At 50.9% G+C, this 24,284-nt stretch overlaps 1 protein-coding gene across 1 annotated transcript in view; it reads left to right on the top strand.

The window, feature by feature from the left end:
- LOC143768785 (tumor necrosis factor receptor superfamily member 8-like) overlaps positions 1–24,284 on the top strand; it is a 70,856-nt gene that overhangs the window by 36,781 nt on the left and 9,791 nt on the right. The gene's annotated exons all lie outside the window — the stretch shown is intronic.

Here is a 24,284-nt window from a genome sequence, read left to right as displayed (position 1 = left end):
GGGTACAGGATAATGACACTGACGCTCGTGGTACAGGATAATGACACTGACACTCGGGGTACAGGATAATGACGCTGACGCTCGGGGTACAGGATAATGACACTGACGCTCAGGGTACAGGATAATGACACTGACGCTCGGGGTACAGGATAATGACACTGACATTCAGGGTACAGGATAATGATGCTGACACTCGGGGTACAGAATAATGACGATGACACTCGGGGTACAGGATAATGACACTGACAGTCGGGGTACAGAATAATGACTCTGACACTCGGGGTACAGGATAATGGCACTGACACTCGGGGTACAGGATAATGACACTGACAGTCGGGGTACAGGATAATGACACTGACAGTCGGGGTACAGGATAATGACACTGACACTCGGGGTACAGGATAATGACGCTGACACTCGGGGTACAAGATAATGACACTGACACTCGGGGTACAGGATAATGACACTGACACTCGGGGTACAGGATAATGACACTGACACTCGGGGTACAGGAGAATGACACTGACACTCGGGGTACTGGATGATGACACCGACACTCGGGGTACGGGATAATGACACTGACACTGGGGGTACAGGATAATGACACTGACACTCGGGGAACAGGATAATGACACAGACACTCGGGGTACAGGATAATGACACTGACCCTGGGGCTACAGGATAATGACACTGGCACTCGGGGTACAGGATAATGACACAGACACTCGGGGTACAGGATAATGACGCTGACACTCGGGGTACAGGATAATGACACTGACACTGGGGGTACAGGAGAATGACGCTGACACTCGGGGTACAGGATAATGACACTGATACTCGGGGTACAGAATAATGACACTGACGCTCGGGGTACAGGATAATGACACTGACACTCGGGGTACAGGATAATGACGCTGACACTCGGGGTACAGGATAATGACGCTGACACTCGGGGTACAGGATAATGACGCTGACACTCGGGGTACAGGATAATGACACTGACACTGGGGCTACAGGATAATGACGCTGACACTCGGGGTACAGGATAATGACACTGACACTCGGGGTACAGGATAATGACGCTGACAGTCGGGGTACAGGATAATGACTCTGACACTCGGGGTACAGGAGAATGACACTGACACTCGGGGTACAGGATAATGGCACTGACACTCAGGGCAGGATAATGGCACTCACACTCGGGGGACAGGATAATGACACTGACACTCGGGGTACAGAATAATGACACTGACGCTCGAGGTACAGGATAATGACACTGACACTGGGGCTACAGGATAATGACGCTGACACTCGGGGTACAGGATAATGACGCTGACACTCGGGGTACAGGATAATGACACTGACACTCGGGGTACAGAATAATGACACTGACACTCGGGGTACGGGATAATGACACTGACACTCGGGTTGCAGGATAATGACGCTGACACTCGGGGTACAGGAGAATGACGCTGACACTCGGGGTACAGGATAATGACACTGACACTCGGGGTACAGAATAATGACACTGACGCTCGGGGTACAGGATAATGGAACTGACACTCGGGGTACAGGATAATGACGCTGACACTGGGGTACAGGATAATGACGCTGACACTGGGGTACAGGATAATGACACTGACACTCAGGGTACAGGATAATGACGCTGACGCTCGGGGTACAGGATAATGACACTGACACTCGGGGTACAGGATAATGACACTGACACTCGGGGTACAGGATAATGACGCTGACACTCGGGGTACAGGATAATGGCACTGACACTCGGGGTACAGGATAATGACCCTGACACTCGGGGTACAGGATAATGACCCTGACACTCGGGGTACAGGATAATGACACTGACACTCGGGGTACAGGATAATGACACTGACATTCACGGTACAGGATAATGACACTGACACTCAGGGTACAGGATAATGACGCTGACGCTCGGGGTACAGGATAATGACACTGACACTCGGGGTACAGGATAATGACACTGACACTCGGGGTACAGGATAATGACGCTGACACTCGGGGTACAGGATAATGGAACTGACACTCGGGGTAGAGGATAATGACGCTGACACTGGGGTACAGGATAATGACACTGACACTCGGGGTGCAGGATAATGACACTGACACTCGGGGTGCAGGATAATGACACTGACACTCGGGGTACAGGATAATGACGCTGACACTCAGGGTACAGGATAATGACGCTGACGCTCGGGGTACAGGATAATGACACTGACACTCGGGGTACAGGATAATGACACTGACACTCGGGGTACAGGATAATGACGCTGACACTCGGGGTACAGGATAATGGCACTGACACTCGGGGTACAGGGTAATGACCCTGACACTCGGGGTACAGGATAATGACCCTGACACTCGGGGTACAGGATAATGACCCTGACACTCGGGGTACAGGATAATGACGCTGACCCTCGGGGTACAGGATAATGACACTGACACTCGGGGGTACAGGATAATGACACTGACACTCGGGGTACAGGATAATGACGCTGACACTCGGGGTACAGGATAATGACACTGACACTCGGGGTACGGGATAATGACACTGACACTGGGGGTACAGGATAATGACACTGACACTAGGGGTACAGGATAATGACACTGACACTCGGGGTACGGGATAATGACACTGACACTCGGGGTACAGGATAATGACACTGACACTCGGGGTACGGGATAATGACACTGCCACTGGGGGTACAGGATAATGACACTGCCACTCGGGGTACAGGATAATGACACTGACACTGGGGCTACAGGATAATGACACTGACACTCGGGGTACGGGATAATGACACTGACACTGGGGGTACAGGATAATGACACTGACACTCGGGGTACAGGATAATGACACTGACACTCGGGGTACGGGATAATGACACTGCCACTGGGGGTACAGGATAATGACACTGCCACTCGGGGTACAGGATAATGACACTGACACTGGGGCTACAGGATAATGACACTGACACTCGGGGTACGGGATAATGACACTGACACTGGGGGTACAGGATAATGACACTGACACTCGGGGTACAGGATAATGGAACTGACACTCGGGGTACAGGATAATGACACTGACGCTCGGGGTACAGGATAATGACACTGACGCTCATGGTACAGGATAATGACACTGACACTCGGGGTACAGAATAATGACACTGACGCTCGGGGTACAGGATAATGGAACTGACACTCTGGGTACAGGATAATGACACTGACGCTCGTGGTACAGGATAATGACACTGACGCTCGTGGTACAGGATAATGACACTGACACTCGGGGTGCAGGATAATGACACTGACACTCGGGGTACAGGATAATGACACTGACATTCAGGGTACAGGATAATGACGCTGACACTCAGGGTACAGGATAATGACGCTGACGCTCGGGGTACAGGATAATGACACTGACGCTCGTGGTACAGGATAATGACACTGACACTGGGGGTACAGGATAATGACACTGACACTGGGGCTACAGGATAATGACACTGACACTCGGGGTACAGGATAATGACACTGACACTCGGGGTACAGGATAATGACACTGACACTCGGGGTACAGGATAATGACACTGACACTCGGGGTACAGTATAATGACGCTGACACTCGGGGTACAGGATAATTACGCTGACACTCGGGGTACAGGATAATGACACAGACACTCGGGGTACAGGATAATGACACTGACACTCGGGGTACTGGATAATGACACTGACACTCGGGGTACGGGATAATGACACTGACACTGGGGGTACAGGATAATGACACTGCCACTCGGGGTACGGGATAATGACACTGACACTGGGGCTACGGGATAATGACACTGACACTCGGGGTACAGGATAATGACACAGACACTCGGGGTACAGGATAAGGACGCTGACACTCGGGGCACAGGATAATGACACTGACACTCGGGGTACAGGATAATGACACTGACACTCGGGGTACAGGATAATGACGCTGACACTCGGGGTACAGGATAATGACGCTGACACTCGGGGTACAGGATAATGACGCTGACACTCGGGGTACAGGATAATGACACTGACACTGGGGCTACAGGATAATGACGCTGACACTCGGGGTACAGGATAATGACACTGACACTCGGGGTACAGGATAATGACGCTGACAGTCGGGGTACAGGATAATGACTCTGACACTCGGGGTACAGGAGAATGACACTGACACTCGGGGTACAGGATAATGGCACTGACACTCAGGGCAGGATAATGGCACTCACACTCGGGGGACAGGATAATGACACTGACACTCGGGGTACAGAATAATGACACTGACGCTCGAGGTACAGGATAATGACACTGACACTGGGGCTACAGGATAATGACGCTGACACTCGGGGTACAGGATAATGACGCTGACACTCGGGGTACAGGATAATGACACTGACACTCGGGGTACAGAATAATGACACTGACACTCGGGGTACGGGATAATGACACTGACACTCGGGTTGCAGGATAATGACGCTGACACTCGGGGTACAGGAGAATGACGCTGACACTCGGGGTACAGGATAATGACACTGACACTCGGGGTACAGAATAATGACACTGACGCTCGGGGTACAGGATAATGGAACTGACACTCGGGGTACAGGATAATGACGCTGACACTGGGGTACAGGATAATGACGCTGACACTGGGGTACAGGATAATGACACTGACACTCAGGGTACAGGATAATGACGCTGACGCTCGGGGTACAGGATAATGACACTGACACTCGGGGTACAGGATAATGACACTGACACTCGGGGTACAGGATAATGACGCTGACACTCGGGGTACAGGATAATGGCACTGACACTCGGGGTACAGGATAATGACCCTGACACTCGGGGTACAGGATAATGACCCTGACACTCGGGGTACAGGATAATGACACTGACACTCGGGGTACAGGATAATGACACTGACATTCACGGTACAGGATAATGACACTGACACTCAGGGTACAGGATAATGACGCTGACGCTCGGGGTACAGGATAATGACACTGACACTCGGGGTACAGGATAATGACACTGACACTCGGGGTACAGGATAATGACGCTGACACTCGGGGTACAGGATAATGGAACTGACACTCGGGGTAGAGGATAATGACGCTGACACTGGGGTACAGGATAATGACACTGACACTCGGGGTGCAGGATAATGACACTGACACTCGGGGTGCAGGATAATGACACTGACACTCGGGGTACAGGATAATGACGCTGACACTCAGGGTACAGGATAATGACGCTGACGCTCGGGGTACAGGATAATGACACTGACACTCGGGGTACAGGATAATGACACTGACACTCGGGGTACAGGATAATGACGCTGACACTCGGGGTACAGGATAATGGCACTGACACTCGGGGTACAGGGTAATGACCCTGACACTCGGGGTACAGGATAATGACCCTGACACTCGGGGTACAGGATAATGACCCTGACACTCGGGGTACAGGATAATGACGCTGACCCTCGGGGTACAGGATAATGACACTGACACTCGGGGGTACAGGATAATGACACTGACACTCGGGGTACAGGATAATGACGCTGACACTCGGGGTACAGGATAATGACACTGACACTCGGGGTACGGGATAATGACACTGACACTGGGGGTACAGGATAATGACACTGACACTAGGGGTACAGGATAATGACACTGACACTCGGGGTACGGGATAATGACACTGACACTCGGGGTACAGGATAATGACACTGACACTCGGGGTACGGGATAATGACACTGCCACTGGGGGTACAGGATAATGACACTGCCACTCGGGGTACAGGATAATGACACTGACACTGGGGCTACAGGATAATGACACTGACACTCGGGGTACGGGATAATGACACTGACACTGGGGGTACAGGATAATGACACTGACACTCGGGGTACAGGATAATGACACTGACACTCGGGGTACGGGATAATGACACTGACACTGGGGGTACAGGATAATGACACTGCCACTTGGGGTACAGGATAATGACACTGAAACTGGGGCTACAGGATAATGACACTGACACTCGGGGTACAGGATAATGACACAGACACTCGGGGTACAGGATAATGACGCTGACACTCGGGGTACAGGATAATGACACTGACACTCGGGGTACAGAATAATGACACTGACGCTCGGGGTACAGGATAATGGAACTGACACTCGGGGTACAGGATAATGACACTGACGCTCGGGGTACAGGATAATGACACTGACGCTCATGGTACAGGATAATGACACTGACACTCGGGGTACAGAATAATGACACTGACGCTCGGGGTACAGGATAATGGAACTGACACTCTGGGTACAGGATAATGACACTGACGCTCGTGGTACAGGATAATGACACTGACGCTCGTGGTACAGGATAATGACACTGACACTCGGGGTGCAGGATAATGACACTGACACTCGGGGTACAGGATAATGACACTGACATTCAGGGTACAGGATAATGACGCTGACACTCAGGGTACAGGATAATGACGCTGACGCTCGGGGTACAGGATAATGACACTGACGCTCGTGGTACAGGATAATGACACTGACACTGGGGGTACAGGATAATGACACTGACACTGGGGCTACAGGATAATGACACTGACACTCGGGGTACAGGATAATGACACTGACACTCGGGGTACAGGATAATGACACTGACACTCGGGGTACAGGATAATGACACTGACACTCGGGGTACAGTATAATGACGCTGACACTCGGGGTACAGGATAATTACGCTGACACTCGGGGTACAGGATAATGACACAGACACTCGGGGTACAGGATAATGACACTGACACTCGGGGTACTGGATAATGACACTGACACTCGGGGTACGGGATAATGACACTGACACTGGGGGTACAGGATAATGACACTGCCACTCGGGGTACGGGATAATGACACTGACACTGGGGCTACGGGATAATGACACTGACACTCGGGGTACAGGATAATGACACAGACACTCGGGGTACAGGATAAGGACGCTGACACTCGGGGCACAGGATAATGACACTGACACTCGGGGTACAGGATAATGACGCTGACACTCGGGGTACAGGATAATGGCACTGACACTCGGGGTACAGGGTAATGACCCTGACACTCGGGGTACAGGATAATGACCCTGACACTCGGGGTACAGGATAATGACCCTGACACTCGGGGTACAGGATAATGACGCTGACCCTCGGGGTACAGGATAATGACACTGACACTCGGGGGTACAGGATAATGACACTGACACTCGGGGTACAGGATAATGACGCTGACACTCGGGGTACAGGATAATGACACTGACACTCGGGGTACGGGATAATGACACTGACACTGGGGGTACAGGATAATGACACTGACACTAGGGGTACAGGATAATGACACTGACACTCGGGGTACGGGATAATGACACTGACACTCGGGGTACAGGATAATGACACTGACACTCGGGGTACGGGATAATGACACTGCCACTGGGGGTACAGGATAATGACACTGCCACTCGGGGTACAGGATAATGACACTGACACTGGGGCTACAGGATAATGACACTGACACTCGGGGTACGGGATAATGACACTGACACTGGGGGTACAGGATAATGACACTGACACTCGGGGTACAGGATAATGACACTGACACTCGGGGTACGGGATAATGACACTGACACTGGGGGTACAGGATAATGACACTGCCACTTGGGGTACAGGATAATGACACTGAAACTGGGGCTACAGGATAATGACACTGACACTCGGGGTACAGGATAATGACACAGACACTCGGGGTACAGGATAATGACGCTGACACTCGGGGTACAGGATAATGACACTGACACTCGGGGTACAGAATAATGACACTGACGCTCGGGGTACAGGATAATGGAACTGACACTCGGGGTACAGGATAATGACACTGACGCTCGGGGTACAGGATAATGACACTGACGCTCATGGTACAGGATAATGACACTGACACTCGGGGTACAGAATAATGACACTGACGCTCGGGGTACAGGATAATGGAACTGACACTCTGGGTACAGGATAATGACACTGACGCTCGTGGTACAGGATAATGACACTGACGCTCGTGGTACAGGATAATGACACTGACACTCGGGGTGCAGGATAATGACACTGACACTCGGGGTACAGGATAATGACACTGACATTCAGGGTACAGGATAATGACGCTGACACTCAGGGTACAGGATAATGACGCTGACGCTCGGGGTACAGGATAATGACACTGACGCTCGTGGTACAGGATAATGACACTGACACTGGGGGTACAGGATAATGACACTGACACTGGGGCTACAGGATAATGACACTGACACTCGGGGTACAGGATAATGACACTGACACTCGGGGTACAGGATAATGACACTGACACTCGGGGTACAGGATAATGACACTGACACTCGGGGTACAGTATAATGACGCTGACACTCGGGGTACAGGATAATTACGCTGACACTCGGGGTACAGGATAATGACACAGACACTCGGGGTACAGGATAATGACACTGACACTCGGGGTACTGGATAATGACACTGACACTCGGGGTACGGGATAATGACACTGACACTGGGGGTACAGGATAATGACACTGCCACTCGGGGTACGGGATAATGACACTGACACTGGGGCTACGGGATAATGACACTGACACTCGGGGTACAGGATAATGACACAGACACTCGGGGTACAGGATAAGGACGCTGACACTCGGGGCACAGGATAATGACACAGACACTCGGGGTACAGAATAATGACGCTGACACTCGGGGTACAGGATAATGACACTGATACTCGGGGTACAGAATAATGACACTGACGCTCGGGGTACAGGATAATGGAACTGACACTCGGGGTACAGGATAATGACGCTGACGCTCGGGGTACAGGATAATGACACTGACGCTCGTGGTACAGGATAATGGCACTGACACTCGGGGTACAGGATAATGACACTGATACTCGGGGTACAGGATAATGACGCTGACACTCGGGGTACAGAATAATGACACTGACTCTCGGGGTACAGGATAATGACACTGACATTCAGGGTACAGGATAATGACGCTGACACTCAGGGTACAGGATAATGACGCTGACGCTCGGGGTACAGGATAATGACACTGACGCTCAGGGTACAGGATAATGACACTGATACTCGGGGTACAGGATAATGACGCTGACACTCGGGGTACAGAATAATGACGCTGACACTCGGGGTACAGGATAATGACACTGATACTCGGGGTACAGAATAATGACACTGACGCTCGGGGTACAGGATAGTGACACTGACACTCGGGGTACAGAATAATGACGCTGACACTCGGGGTACAGGATAATGACACTGATACTCGGGGTACAGAATAATGACACTGACGCTCGGGGTACAGGATAATGACACTGACACTTGGGGTACAGGATAATGGAACTGACACTCGGGGTACAGGATAATGACGCTGACACTGGGGTACAGGATAATGACACTGACACTCAGGGTACAGGATAATGACGCTGACGCTCGGGGTACAGGATAATGACACTGACGCTCGTGGTACAGGATAATGACACTGACACTCGGGGTACAGGATAATGACGCTGACACTCGGGGTACGGGATAATGACACTGACACTGGGGGTACAGGATAATGACACTGACACTCGGGGTACAGGATAATGACACTGACACTCGGGGTACGGGATAATGACACTGACACTGGGGGTACAGGATAATGACACTGACACTCGGGGTACAGGATAATGACACTGACACTCGGGGTACGGGATAATGACACTGACACTGGGGGTACAGGATAATGACACTGCCACTTGGGGTACAGGATAATGACACTGAAACTGGGGCAACAGGATAATGACACTGACACTCGGGGTACAGGATAATGACACAGACACTCGGGGTACAGGATAATGACGCTGACACTCGGGGTACAGGATAATGACACTGACACTCGGGGTACAGAATAATGACACTGACGCTCGGGGTACAGGATAATGACGCTGACACTCAGGGTACAGGATAATGACGCTGACGCTCGGGGTACAGGATAATGACACTGACGCTCAGGGTACAGGATAGTGACACTGACACTCGGGGTACAGGATAATGACGCTGACACTCGGGGTACAGAATAATGACGCTGACGCTCGGGGTACAGGATAGTGACACTGACACTCGGGGTACAGAATAATGACGCTGACACTCGGGGTACAGGATAATGACACTGATACTCGTGGTACAGAATAATGACACTGACGCTCGGGGTACAGGATAATGACACTGACACTCAGGGTACAGGATAATGACGCTGACGCTCGGGGTACAGGATAATGACACTGACGCTCGTGGTACAGGATAATGACACTGACACTCGGGGTACAGGATAATGACGCTGACACTCGGGGTACGGGATAATGACACTGACACTCGGGGTACAGGATAATGACACTGACAGTCGGGGTACAGAATAATGACTCTGACACTCGGGGTACAGGATAATGGCACTGACACTCGGGGTACAGGATAATGATACTGACACTCGGGGTACAGGATAATGACACTGACAGTCGGGGTACAGGATAATGACTCTGACACTCGGGGTACAGGATAATGGCACTGACACTCGGGGTACAGGATAATGGCACTGACACTCGGGGTACAGGATAATTACACTGACACTCGGGGTACAGGATAATGACACTGACACTCGGGGTACAGGATAATGACCCTGACACTCGGGGTACAGGATAATGACGCTGACACTCGGGGTACAGGATGACGCTGAAACTCGGGGTACAGGATAATGACGCTGACACTCGGGGTACAGGATAATGGCACTGACACTCAGGGTACAGGATAATGGCACTCACACTCGGGGTACAGGATAATGACACTGACACTCGGGGTACAGGATAATGACGCTGACACTCGGGGTACAGGATAATGACACTGACACTCGGGGTATAGGAGAATTACGCTGACACTCGGGGTACAGGATAATGACACTGATACTCGGGGTACAGAATAATGACACTGACGCTCGGGGTACAGGATAATGACACTGACGCTTGGGGTACAGGATAATGGAACTGACACTCGGGGTACAGGATAATGACGCTGACACTGGGGTACAGGATAATGACACTGACACTCGGGGTGCAGGATAATGACACTGACACTCGGGGTGCAGGATAATGACACTGACACTCGGGGTACAGGATAATGACGCTGACACTCAGGGTACAGGATATTGACGCTGACGCTCGGGGTACAGGATAATGACACTGACTCGGGGTGCAGGGTAATGACACTGATACTCGGGGTACAGAATAATGACACTGACGCTCGGGGTACAGGATAATGACACTGACACTGGGGCTACAGGATAATGACACTGACACTCGGGGTACAGGATAATGACACAGACACTCGGGGTACAGGATAATGACGCTGACACTCGGGGTACAGGATAATGACACTGACACTCGGGGTACAGGAGAATGACGCTGACACTCGGGGTACAGGATAATGACACTGATACTCGGGGTACAGAATAATGACACTGACGCTCGGGGTACAGGATAATGACACTGACACTTGGGGTACAGGATAATGACACTGACACTCGGGGTACAGGATAATGGTGCCGACACTCAGGGTACAGGATAATGACGCTGACGCTCGGGGTACAGGATAATGACGCTGACACTCAGGGTACAGGATAATGACGCTGACGCTCGGGGTACAGGATAATGACACTGACGCTCGTGGTACAGGATAATGACACTGACACTCGGGGTACAGGATAATGACACTGACACTCGGGGTACTGGATAATGACGCTGACACTCAGGGTACAGGATAATGACGCTGACGCTCGGGGTACAGGATAATGACACTGACGCTCGTGGTACAGGATAATGACACTGACACTGGGGGTACAGGATAATGACACTGACACTGGGGCTACAGGATAATGACACTGACACTCGGGGTACAGGATAATGACACTGACACTCGGGGTACAGGATAATGACACTGACACTCGGGGTACAGGATAATGACGCTGACACTCGGGGTACAAGATAATGACACAGACACTCGGGGTACAGGATAATGACACTGACACTCGGGGTACGGGATAATGACACTGACACTCGGGGTACAGGAGAATGACACTGACACTCGGGGTACTGGATAATGACACTGACACTCGGGGTACGGGATAATGACACTGACACTGGGGGTACAGGATAATGACACTGCCACTCGGGGTACAGGATAATGACACTGACACTGGGGCTACAGGATAATGACACTGACACTCGGGGTACAGGATAATGACACAGACACTCGGGGTACAGGATAATGACGCTGACACTCGGGGTACAGGATAATGACGCTGACACTCGGAGTACAGAATAATGACGCTGACACTCGGGGTACAGGATAATGACACTGAGACTCGGGGTACAGAATAATGACACTGACGCTCGGGGTACAGGATAATGGAACTGACACTCGGGGTACAGGATAATGACGCTGACGCTCGGGGTACAGGATAATGACACTGACGCTCGTGGTACAGGATAATGACACTGACACTCGGGGTACAGGATAATGACGCTGACGCTCGGGGTACAGGATAATGACACTGACGCTCAGGGTACAGGATAATGACACTGACGCTCGGGGTACAGGATAATGACACTGACATTCAGGGTACAGGATAATGATGCTGACACTCGGGGTACAGAATAATGACGATGACACTCGGGGTACAGGATAATGACACTGACAGTCGGGGTACAGAATAATGACTCTGACACTCGGGGTACAGGATAATGGCACTGACACTCGGGGTACAGGATAATGACACTGACAGTCGGGGTACAGGATAATGACACTGACAGTCGGGGTACAGGATAATGACACTGACACTCGGGGTACAGGATAATGACGCTGACACTCGGGGTACAAGATAATGACACTGACACTCGGGGTACAGGATAATGACACTGACACTCGGGGTACAGGATAATGACACTGACACTCGGGGTACAGGAGAATGACACTGACACTCGGGGTACTGGATGATGACACCGACACTCGGGGTACGGGATAATGACACTGACACTGGGGGTACAGGATAATGACACTGACACTCGGGGAACAGGATAATGACACAGACACTCGGGGTACAGGATAATGACACTGACCCTGGGGCTACAGGATAATGACACTGACACTCGGGGTACAGGATAATGACACAGACACTCGGGGTACAGGATAATGACGCTGACACTCGGGGTACAGGATAATGACACTGACACTGGGGGTACAGGAGAATGACGCTGACACTCGGGGTACAGGATAATGACACTGATACTCGGGGTACAGAATAATGACACTGACGCTCGGGGTACAGGATAATGACACTGACACTCGGGGTACAGGATAATGACGCTGACACTCGGGGTACAGGATAATGACGCTGACACTCGGGGTACAGGATAATGACGCTGACACTCGGGGTACAGGATAATGACACTGACACTGGGGCTACAGGATAATGACGCTGACACTCGGGGTACAGGATAATGACACTGACACTCGGGGTACAGGATAATGACGCTGACAGTCGGGGTACAGGATAATGACTCTGACACTCGGGGTACAGGAGAATGACACTGACACTCGGGGTACAGGATAATGGCACTGACACTCAGGGCAGGATAATGGCACTCACACTCGGGGGACAGGATAATGACACTGACACTCGGGGTACAGAATAATGACACTGACGCTCGAGGTACAGGATAATGACACTGACACTGGGGCTACAGGATAATGACGCTGACACTCGGGGTACAGGATAATGACGCTGACACTCGGGGTACAGGATAATGACACTGACACTCGGGGTACAGAATAATGACACTGACACTCGGGGTACGGGATAATGACACTGACACTCGGGTTGCAGGATAATGACGCTGACACTCGGGGTACAGGAGAATGACGCTGACACTCGGGGTACAGGATAATGACACTGACACTCGGGGTACAGAATAATGACACTGACGCTCGGGGTACAGGATAATGGAACTGACACTCGGGGTACAGGATAATGACGCTGACACTGGGGTACAGGATAATGACGCTGACACTGGGGTACAGGATAATGACACTGACACTCAGGGTACAGGATAATGACGCTGACGCTCGGGGTACAGGATAATGACACTGACACTCGGGGTACAGGATAATGACACTGACACTCGGGGTACAGGATAATGACGCTGACACTCGGGGTACAGGATAATGGCACTGACACTCGGGGTACAGGATAATGACCCTGACACTCGGGGTACAGGATAATGACCCTGACACTCGGGGTACAGGATAATGACACTGACACTCGGGGTACAGGATAATGACACTGACATTCACGGTACAGGATAATGACACTGACACTCAGGGTACAGGATAATGACGCTGACGCTCGGGGTACAGGATAATGACACTGACACTCGGGGTACAGGATAATGACACTGACACTCGGGGTACAGGATAATGACGCTGACACTCGGGGTACAGGATAATGGAACTGACACTCGGGGTAGAGGATAATGACGCTGACACTGGGGTACAGGATAATGACACTGACACTCGGGGTGCAGGATAATGACACTGACACTCGGGGTGCAGGATAATGACACTGACACTCGGGGTACAGGATAATGACGCTGACACTCAGGGTACAGGATAATGACGCTGACGCTCGGGGTACAGGATAATGACACTGACACTCGGGGTACAGGATAATGACACTGACACTCGGGGTACAGGATAATGACGCTGACACTCGGGGTACAGGATAATGGCACTGACACTCGGGGTACAGGGTAATGACCCTGACACTCGGGGTACAGGATAATGACCCTGACACTCGGGGTACAGGATAATGACCCTGACACTCGGGGTACAGGATAATGACGCTGACCCTCGGGGTACAGGATAATGACACTGACACTCGGGGGTACAGGATAATGACACTGACACTCGGGGTACAGGATAATGACGCTGACACTCGGGGTACAGGATAATGACACTGACACTCGGGGTACGGGATAATGACACTGACACTGGGGGTACAGGATAATGACACTGACACTAGGGGTACAGGATAATGACACTGACACTCGGGGTACGGGATAATGACACTGACACTCGGGGTACAGGATAATGACACTGACACTCGGGGTACGGGATAATGACACTGCCACTGGGGGTACAGGATAATGACACTGCCACTCGGGGTACAGGATAATGACACTGACACTGGGGCTACAGGATAATGACACTGACACTCGGGGTACGGGATAATGACACTGACACTGGGGGTACAGGATAATGACACTGACACTCGGGGTACAGGATAATGACACTGACACTCGGGGTACGGGATAATGACACTGACACTGGGGGTACAGGATAATGACACTGCCACTTGGGGTACAGGATAATGACACTGAAACTGGGGCTACAGGATAATGACACTGACACTCGGGGTACAGGATAATGACACAGACACTCGGGGTACAGGATAATGACGCTGACACTCGGGGTACAGGATAATGACACTGACACTCGGGGTACAGAATAATGACACTGACGCTCGGGGTACAGGATAATGGAACTGACACTCGGGGTACAGGATAATGACACTGACGCTCGGGGTACAGGATAATGACACTGACGCTCATGGTACAGGATAATGACACTGACACTCGGGGTACAGAATAATGACACTGACGCTCGGGGTACAGGATAATGGAACTGACACTCTGGGTACAGGATAATGACACTGACGCTCGTGGTACAGGATAATGACACTGACGCTCGTGGTACAGGATAATGACACTGACACTCGGGGTGCAGGATAATGACACTGACACTCGGGGTACAGGATAATGACACTGACATTCAGGGTACAGGATAATGACGCTGACACTCAGGGTACAGGATAATGACGCTGACGCTCGGGGTACAGGATAATGACACTGACGCTCGTGGTACAGGATAATGACACTGACACTGGGGGTACAGGATAATGACACTGACACTGGGGCTACAGGATAATGACACTGACACTCGGGGTACAGGATAATGACACTGACACTCGGGGTACAGGATAATGACACTGACACTCGGGGTACAGGATAATGACACTGACACTCGGGGTACAGTATAATGACGCTGACACTCGGGGTACAGGATAATTACGCTGACACTCGGGGTACAGGATAATGACACAGACACTCGGGGTACAGGATAATGACACTGACACTCGGGGTACTGGATAATGACACTGACACTCGGGGTACGGGATAATGACACTGACACTGGGGGTACAGGATAATGACACTGCCACTCGGGGTACGGGATAATGACACTGACACTGGGGCTACGGGATAATGACACTGACACTCGGGGTACAGGATAATGACACAGACACTCGGGGTACAGGATAAGGACGCTGACACTCGGGGCACAGGATAATGACACAGACACTCGGGGTACAGAATAATGACGCTGACACTCGGGGTACAGGATAATGACACTGATACTCGGGGTACAGAATAATGACACTGACGCTCGGGGTACAGGATAATGGAACTGACACTCGGGGTACAGGATAATGACGCTGACGCTCGGGGTACAGGATAATGACACTGACGCTCGTGGTACAGGATAATGGCACTGACACTCGGGGTACAGGATAATGACACTGATACTCGGGGTACAGGATAATGACGCTGACACTCGGGGTACAGAATAATGACACTGACTCTCGGGGTACAGGATAATGACACTGACATTCAGGGTACAGGATAATGACGCTGACACTCAGGGTACAGGATAATGACGCTGACGCTCGGGGTACAGGATAATGACACTGACGCTCAGGGTACAGGATAATGACACTGATACTCGGGGTACAGGATAATGACGCTGACACTCGGGGTACAGAATAATGACGCTGACACTCGGGGTACAGGATAATGACACTGATACTCGGGGTACAGAATAATGACACTGACGCTCGGGGTACAGGATAGTGACACTGACACTCGGGGTACAGAATAATGACGCTGACACTCGGGGTACAGGATAATGACACTGATACTCGGGGTACAGAATAATGACACTGACGCTCGGGGTACAGGATAATGACACTGACACTTGGGGTACAGGATAATGGAACTGACACTCGGGGTACAGGATAATGACGCTGACACTGGGGTACAGGATAATGACACTGACACTCAGGGTACAGGATAATGACGCTGACGCTCGGGGTACAGGATAATGACACTGACGCTCGTGGTACAGGATAATGACACTGACACTCGGGGTACAGGATAATGACGCTGACACTCGGGGTACGGGATAATGACACTGACACTGGGGGTACAGGATAATGACACTGACACTCGGGGTACAGGATAATGACACTGACACTCGGGGTACGGGATAATGACACTGACACTGGGGGTACAGGATAATGACACTGACACTCGGGGTACAGGATAATGACACTGACACTCGGGGTACGGGATAATGACACTGACACTGGGGGTACAGGATAATGACACTGCCACTTGGGGTACAGGATAATGACACTGAAACTGGGGCAACAGGATAATGACACTGACACTCGGGGTACAGGATAATGACACAGACACTCGGGGTACAGGATAATGACGCTGACACTCGGGGTACAGGATAATGACACTGACACTCGGGGTACAGAATAATGACACTGACGCTCGGGGTACAGGATAATGACGCTGACACTCAGGGTACAGGATAATGACGCTGACGCTCGGGGTACAGGATAATGACACTGACGCTCAGGGTACAGGATAGTGACACTGACACTCGGGGTACAGGATAATGACGCTGACACTCGGGGTACAGAATAATGACGCTGACGCTCGGGGTACAGGATAGTGACACTGACACTCGGGGTACAGAATAATGACGCTGACACTCGGGGTACAGGATAATGACACTGATACTCGTGGTACAGAATAATGACACTGACGCTCGGGGTACAGGATAATGACACTGACACTCAGGGTACAGGATAATGACGCTGACGCTCGGGGTACAGGATAATGACACTGACGCTCGTGGTACAGGATAATGACACTGACACTCGGGGTACAGGATAATGACGCTGACACTCGGGGTACGGGATAATGACACTGACACTCGGGGTACAGGATAATGACACTGACAGTCGGGGTACAGAATAATGACTCTGACACTCGGGGTACAGGATAATGGCACTGACACTCGGGGTACAGGATAATGATACTGACACTCGGGGTACAGGATAATGACACTGACAGTCGGGGTACAGGATAATGACTCTGACACTCGGGGTACAGGATAATGGCACTGACACTCGGGGTACAGGATAATGGCACTGACACTCGGGGTACAGGATAATTACACTGACACTCGGGGTACAGGATAATGACACTGACACTCGGGGTACAGGATAATGACCCTGACACTCGGGGTACAGGATAATGACGCTGACACTCGGGGTACAGGATGACGCTGAAACTCGGGGTACAGGATAATGACGCTGACACTCGGGGTACAGGATAATGGCACTGACACTCAGGGTACAGGATAATGGCACTCACACTCGGGGTACAGGATAATGACACTGACACTCGGGGTACAGGATAATGACGCTGACACTCGGGGTACAGGATAATGACACTGACACTCGGGGTATAGGAGAATTACGCTGACACTCGGGGTACAGGATAATGACACTGATACTCGGGGTACAGAATAATGACACTGACGCTCGGGGTACAGGATAATGACACTGACGCTTGGGGTACAGGATAATGGAACTGACACTCGGGGTACAGGATAATGACGCTGACACTGGGGTACAGGATAATGACACTGACACTCGGGGTGCAGGATAATGACACTGACACTCGGGGTGCAGGATAATGACACTGACACTCGGGGTACAGGATAATGACGCTGACACTCAGGGTACAGGATATTGACGCTGACGCTCGGGGTACAGGATAATGACACTGACTCGGGGTGCAGGGTAATGACACTGATACTCGGGGTACAGAATAATGACACTGACGCTCGGGGTACAGGATAATGACACTGACACTGGGGCTACAGGATAATGACACTGACACTCGGGGTACAGGATAATGACACAGACACTCGGGGTACAGGATAATGACGCTGACACTCGGGGTACAGGATAATGACACTGACACTCGGGGTACAGGAGAATGACGCTGACACTCGGGGTACAGGATAATGACACTGATACTCGGGGTACAGAATAATGACACTGACGCTCGGGGTACAGGATAATGACACTGACACTTGGGGTACAGGATAATGACACTGACACTCGGGGTACAGGATAATGACGCTGACACTTGGGTACAGGATAATGACACTGACACTCAGGGTACAGGATAATGACGCTGACGCTCGGGGTACAGGATAATGACACTGACGCTCGTGGTACAGGATAATGACACTGACACTCGGGGTGCAGGATAATTACACTGACACTCGGGGTACAGGATAATGACACTGACATTCAGGGTACAGGATAATGACACTGACATTCAGGGTACAGGATAATGACGCTGACACTTGGGTACAGGATAATGACACTGACACTCAGGGTACAGGATAATGACGCTGACGCTCGGGGTACAGGATAATGACACTGACGCTCGTGGTACAGGATAATGACACTGACACTCGGGGTGCAGGATAATGACACTGACACTCGGGGTACAGGATAATGACACTGACATTCAGGGTACAGGATAATGACACTGACATTCAGGGTACAGGATAATGACGCTGACACTCGGGGTACAGAATAATGATGATGACACTCGGGGTAGAGGATAATGATACTGACACTCGGGGTACAGGATAATGACACTGACAGTCGGGGTACAGAATACTGACTCTGAAACTCGGGGTACAGGATAATGATACTGACACTCGGGGTACAGGATAATGACACTGACAGTCGGGGTACAGGATAATGACTCTGACACTCGGGGTACAGGATAATGAAACTGACAATCGGGGTACAGGATAATGACACTGACACTCGGGGTACGGGATAATGGCACTGACACTCGGGGTACAGAATAATGACACTGACACTCGGGGTACAGGATAATGACACTGACACTCGAGGTACAGGATAATGACACTGACACTCGGGGTACAGGATAATGATGCTGACACTCGGGGTACAGGATAATGATGCTGACACTCGGGGTACAGGATAATGACACTGACACTCGGGGTACAGGATAATGACACTGACACTCGGGGTACAGGATAATGACACTGACACTCGGGGTACAGGATAATGACACTGACACTCGGCGTACAGGATAATGGCACTGACACTCAGGGTACAGGATAATGACACTGACAATCGGGGTACAGGATAATGACACTGACACTCGGGGTACGGGATAATGGCACTGACACTCGGGGTACAGAATAATGACACTGACACTCGGGGTAGAGGATAATGACACTGACGCTTGTGGTACAGGATAATGACACTGACACTTGGGGTACAGGATAATGATGCTGACACTCGGGGTACAGGATAATGACGCTGACACTCGGGGTACGGGATAATGACACTGACACTCGGGGTACAGGATAATGACACTGACAGTCGGGGTACAGAATAATGACTCTGACACTCGGGGTACAGGATAATGGCACTGACACTCGGGGTACAGGATAATGATACTGACACTCGGGGTACAGGATAATGACACTGACAGTCGGGGTACAGGATAATGACTCTGACACTCGGGGTACAGGATAATGGCACTGACACTCGGGGTACAGGATAATGGCACTGACACTCGGGGTACAGGATAATTACACTGACACTCGGGGTACAGGATAATGACACTGACACTCGGGGTACAGGATAATGACCCTGACACTCGGGGTACAGGATAATGACGCTGACACTCGGGGTACAGGATGACGCTGAAACTCGGGGTACAGGATAATGACGCTGACACTCGGGGTACAGGATAATGGCACTGACACTCAGGGTACAGGATAATGGCACTCACACTCGGGGTACAGGATAATGACACTGACACTCGGGGTACAGGATAATGACGCTGACACTCGGGGTACAGGATAATGACACTGACACTCGGGGTATAGGAGAATTACGCTGACACTCGGGGTACAGGATAATGACACTGATACTCGGGGTACAGAATAATGACACTGACGCTCGGGGTACAGGATAATGACACTGACGCTTGGGGTACAGGATAATGGAACTGACACTCGGGGTACAGGATAATGACGCTGACACTGGGGTACAGGATAATGACACTGACACTCGGGGTGCAGGATAATGACACTGACACTCGGGGTGCAGGATAATGACACTGACACTCGGGGTACAGGATAATGACGCTGACACTCAGGGTACAGGATATTGACGCTGACGCTCGGGGTACAGGATAATGACACTGACTCGGGGTGCAGGGTAATGACACTGATACTCGGGGTACAGAATAATGACACTGACGCTCGGGGTACAGGATAATGACACTGACACTGGGGCTACAGGATAATGACACTGACACTCGGGGTACAGGATAATGACACAGACACTCGGGGTACAGGATAATGACGCTGACACTCGGGGTACAGGATAATGACACTGACACTCGGGGTACAGGAGAATGACGCTGACACTCGGGGTACAGGATAATGACACTGATACTCGGGGTACAGAATAATGACACTGACGCTCGGGGTACAGGATAATGACACTGACACTTGGGGTACAGGATAATGACACTGACACTCGGGGTACAGGATAATGACGCTGACACTTGGGTACAGGATAATGACACTGACACTCAGGGTACAGGATAATGACGCTGACGCTCGGGGTACAGGATAATGACACTGACGCTCGTGGTACAGGATAATGACACTGACACTCGGGGTGCAGGATAATTACACTGACACTCGGGGTACAGGATAATGACACTGACATTCAGGGTACAGGATAATGACACTGACATTCAGGGTACAGGATAATGACGCTGACACTTGGGTACAGGATAATGACACTGACACTCAGGGTACAGGATAATGACGCTGACGCTCGGGGTACAGGATAATGACACTGACGCTCGTGGTACAGGATAATGACACTGACACTCGGGGTGCAGGATAATGACACTGACACTCGGGGTACAGGATAATGACACTGACATTCAGGGTACAGGATAATGACACTGACATTCAGGGTACAGGATAATGACGCTGACACTCGGGGTACAGAATAATGATGATGACACTCGGGGTAGAGGATAATGATACTGACACTCGGGGTACAGGATAATGACACTGACAGTCGGGGTACAGAATACTGACTCTGAAACTCGGGGTACAGGATAATGATACTGACACTCGGGGTACAGGATAATGACACTGACAGTCGGGGTACAGGATAATGACTCTGACACTCGGGGTACAGGATAATGAAACTGACAATCGGGGTACAGGATAATGACACTGACACTCGGGGTACGGGATAATGGCACTGACACTCGGGGTACAGAATAATGACACTGACACTCGGGGTACAGGATAATGACACTGACACTCGAGGTACAGGATAATGACACTGACACTCGGGGTACAGGATAATGATGCTGACACTCGGGGTACAGGATAATGATGCTGACACTCGGGGTACAGGATAATGATGCTGACACTCGGGGTACAGGATAATGACACTGACACTCGGGGTACAGGATAATGACACTGACACTCGGGGTACAGGATAATGACACTGACACTCGGGGTACAGGATAATGACACTGACACTCGGCGTACAGGATAATGGCACTGACACTCAGGGTACAGGATAATGACACTGACAATCGGGGTACAGGATAATGACACTGACACTCGGGGTACGGGATAATGGCACTGACACTCGGGGTACAGAATAATGACACTGACACTCGGGGTAGAGGATAATGACACTGACGCTTGTGGTACAGGATAATGACACTGACACTTGGGGTACAGGATAATGATGCTGACACTCGGGGTACAGGATAATGACATTGTCACTCTGGATATTGGATAATACTTACACTCGACTTGTGATGAAACATGAAGAAGCCACACCTGTCTGACATCACTTTTACGTCAGCGGGATCACGTGGTAAGATCTCCCCACTTGTACCAACGTCTCATTCCGCACCCCGTAGGGACACGTAAGGTCAGCTCGGCACAGTTTTACACAGACCCTCCACTGTCCACACGGGCCCAGGGAGGCACAGGGAGTGAGAGAAGGTGGCCCACGCAGTCACTGACGTTGCACCACACTCGCTCACAACCCTGACAGACTGAGAGGCCCCTTTTACTAGCCCCAGTGAAGCAGAACCTTATCAGCCCGGTAGGACTGTCTCCAGTTCCTCGTTCGTTATACGCCTGGTCCGTTATCAGGGTGATATCGAGTCAGGAAAACTCCTCAGTAGTATGTGAGATTAGGCTGAGAAATGGACGTGTGGATTTGTTGATTGAGATAAAAGAGCCGCCCAATGTTAACTTATATATTTAATCTCCTTAAGGGCACACTAGACCATGCACAATATACACAATAGTTATATATATACACAATGGTCAGATATACAAATAGTGGTAGTACAAAAGGTATTGCCGAACATATAGTCAGTTAGTTGAAAGGCCTGGCTTGCGGGGGAGGGGTTGCCACATGGGGGGCTTGTGATCCCCTCTGTGTGTGACCTGTCCTCAAATGATGTGTCATCATGACCTCCCAGAGAAAAAGCCATAGGAAATTCTGCACAGAAGCATTTAACCATCTGGGTCACTCCCCTTCTCCCCTGGAGGGTTGGAGACAAATCTCCCAAAACCTAGGAAAGGTCATAAGTCTTTTCTGGGCGGTCCTAGGGCAGCGGTTCTGGTGCCATCAGATCCGACCGGGCCCCTGCTA

This window comes from Ranitomeya variabilis, chromosome 4, assembly GCF_051348905.1.
Source record: "Ranitomeya variabilis isolate aRanVar5 chromosome 4, aRanVar5.hap1, whole genome shotgun sequence".
NCBI classification, from domain to species: domain Eukaryota; kingdom Metazoa; phylum Chordata; class Amphibia; order Anura; family Dendrobatidae; genus Ranitomeya; species Ranitomeya variabilis.
This window is presented reverse-complemented; position numbering and strand designations above follow the sequence as displayed.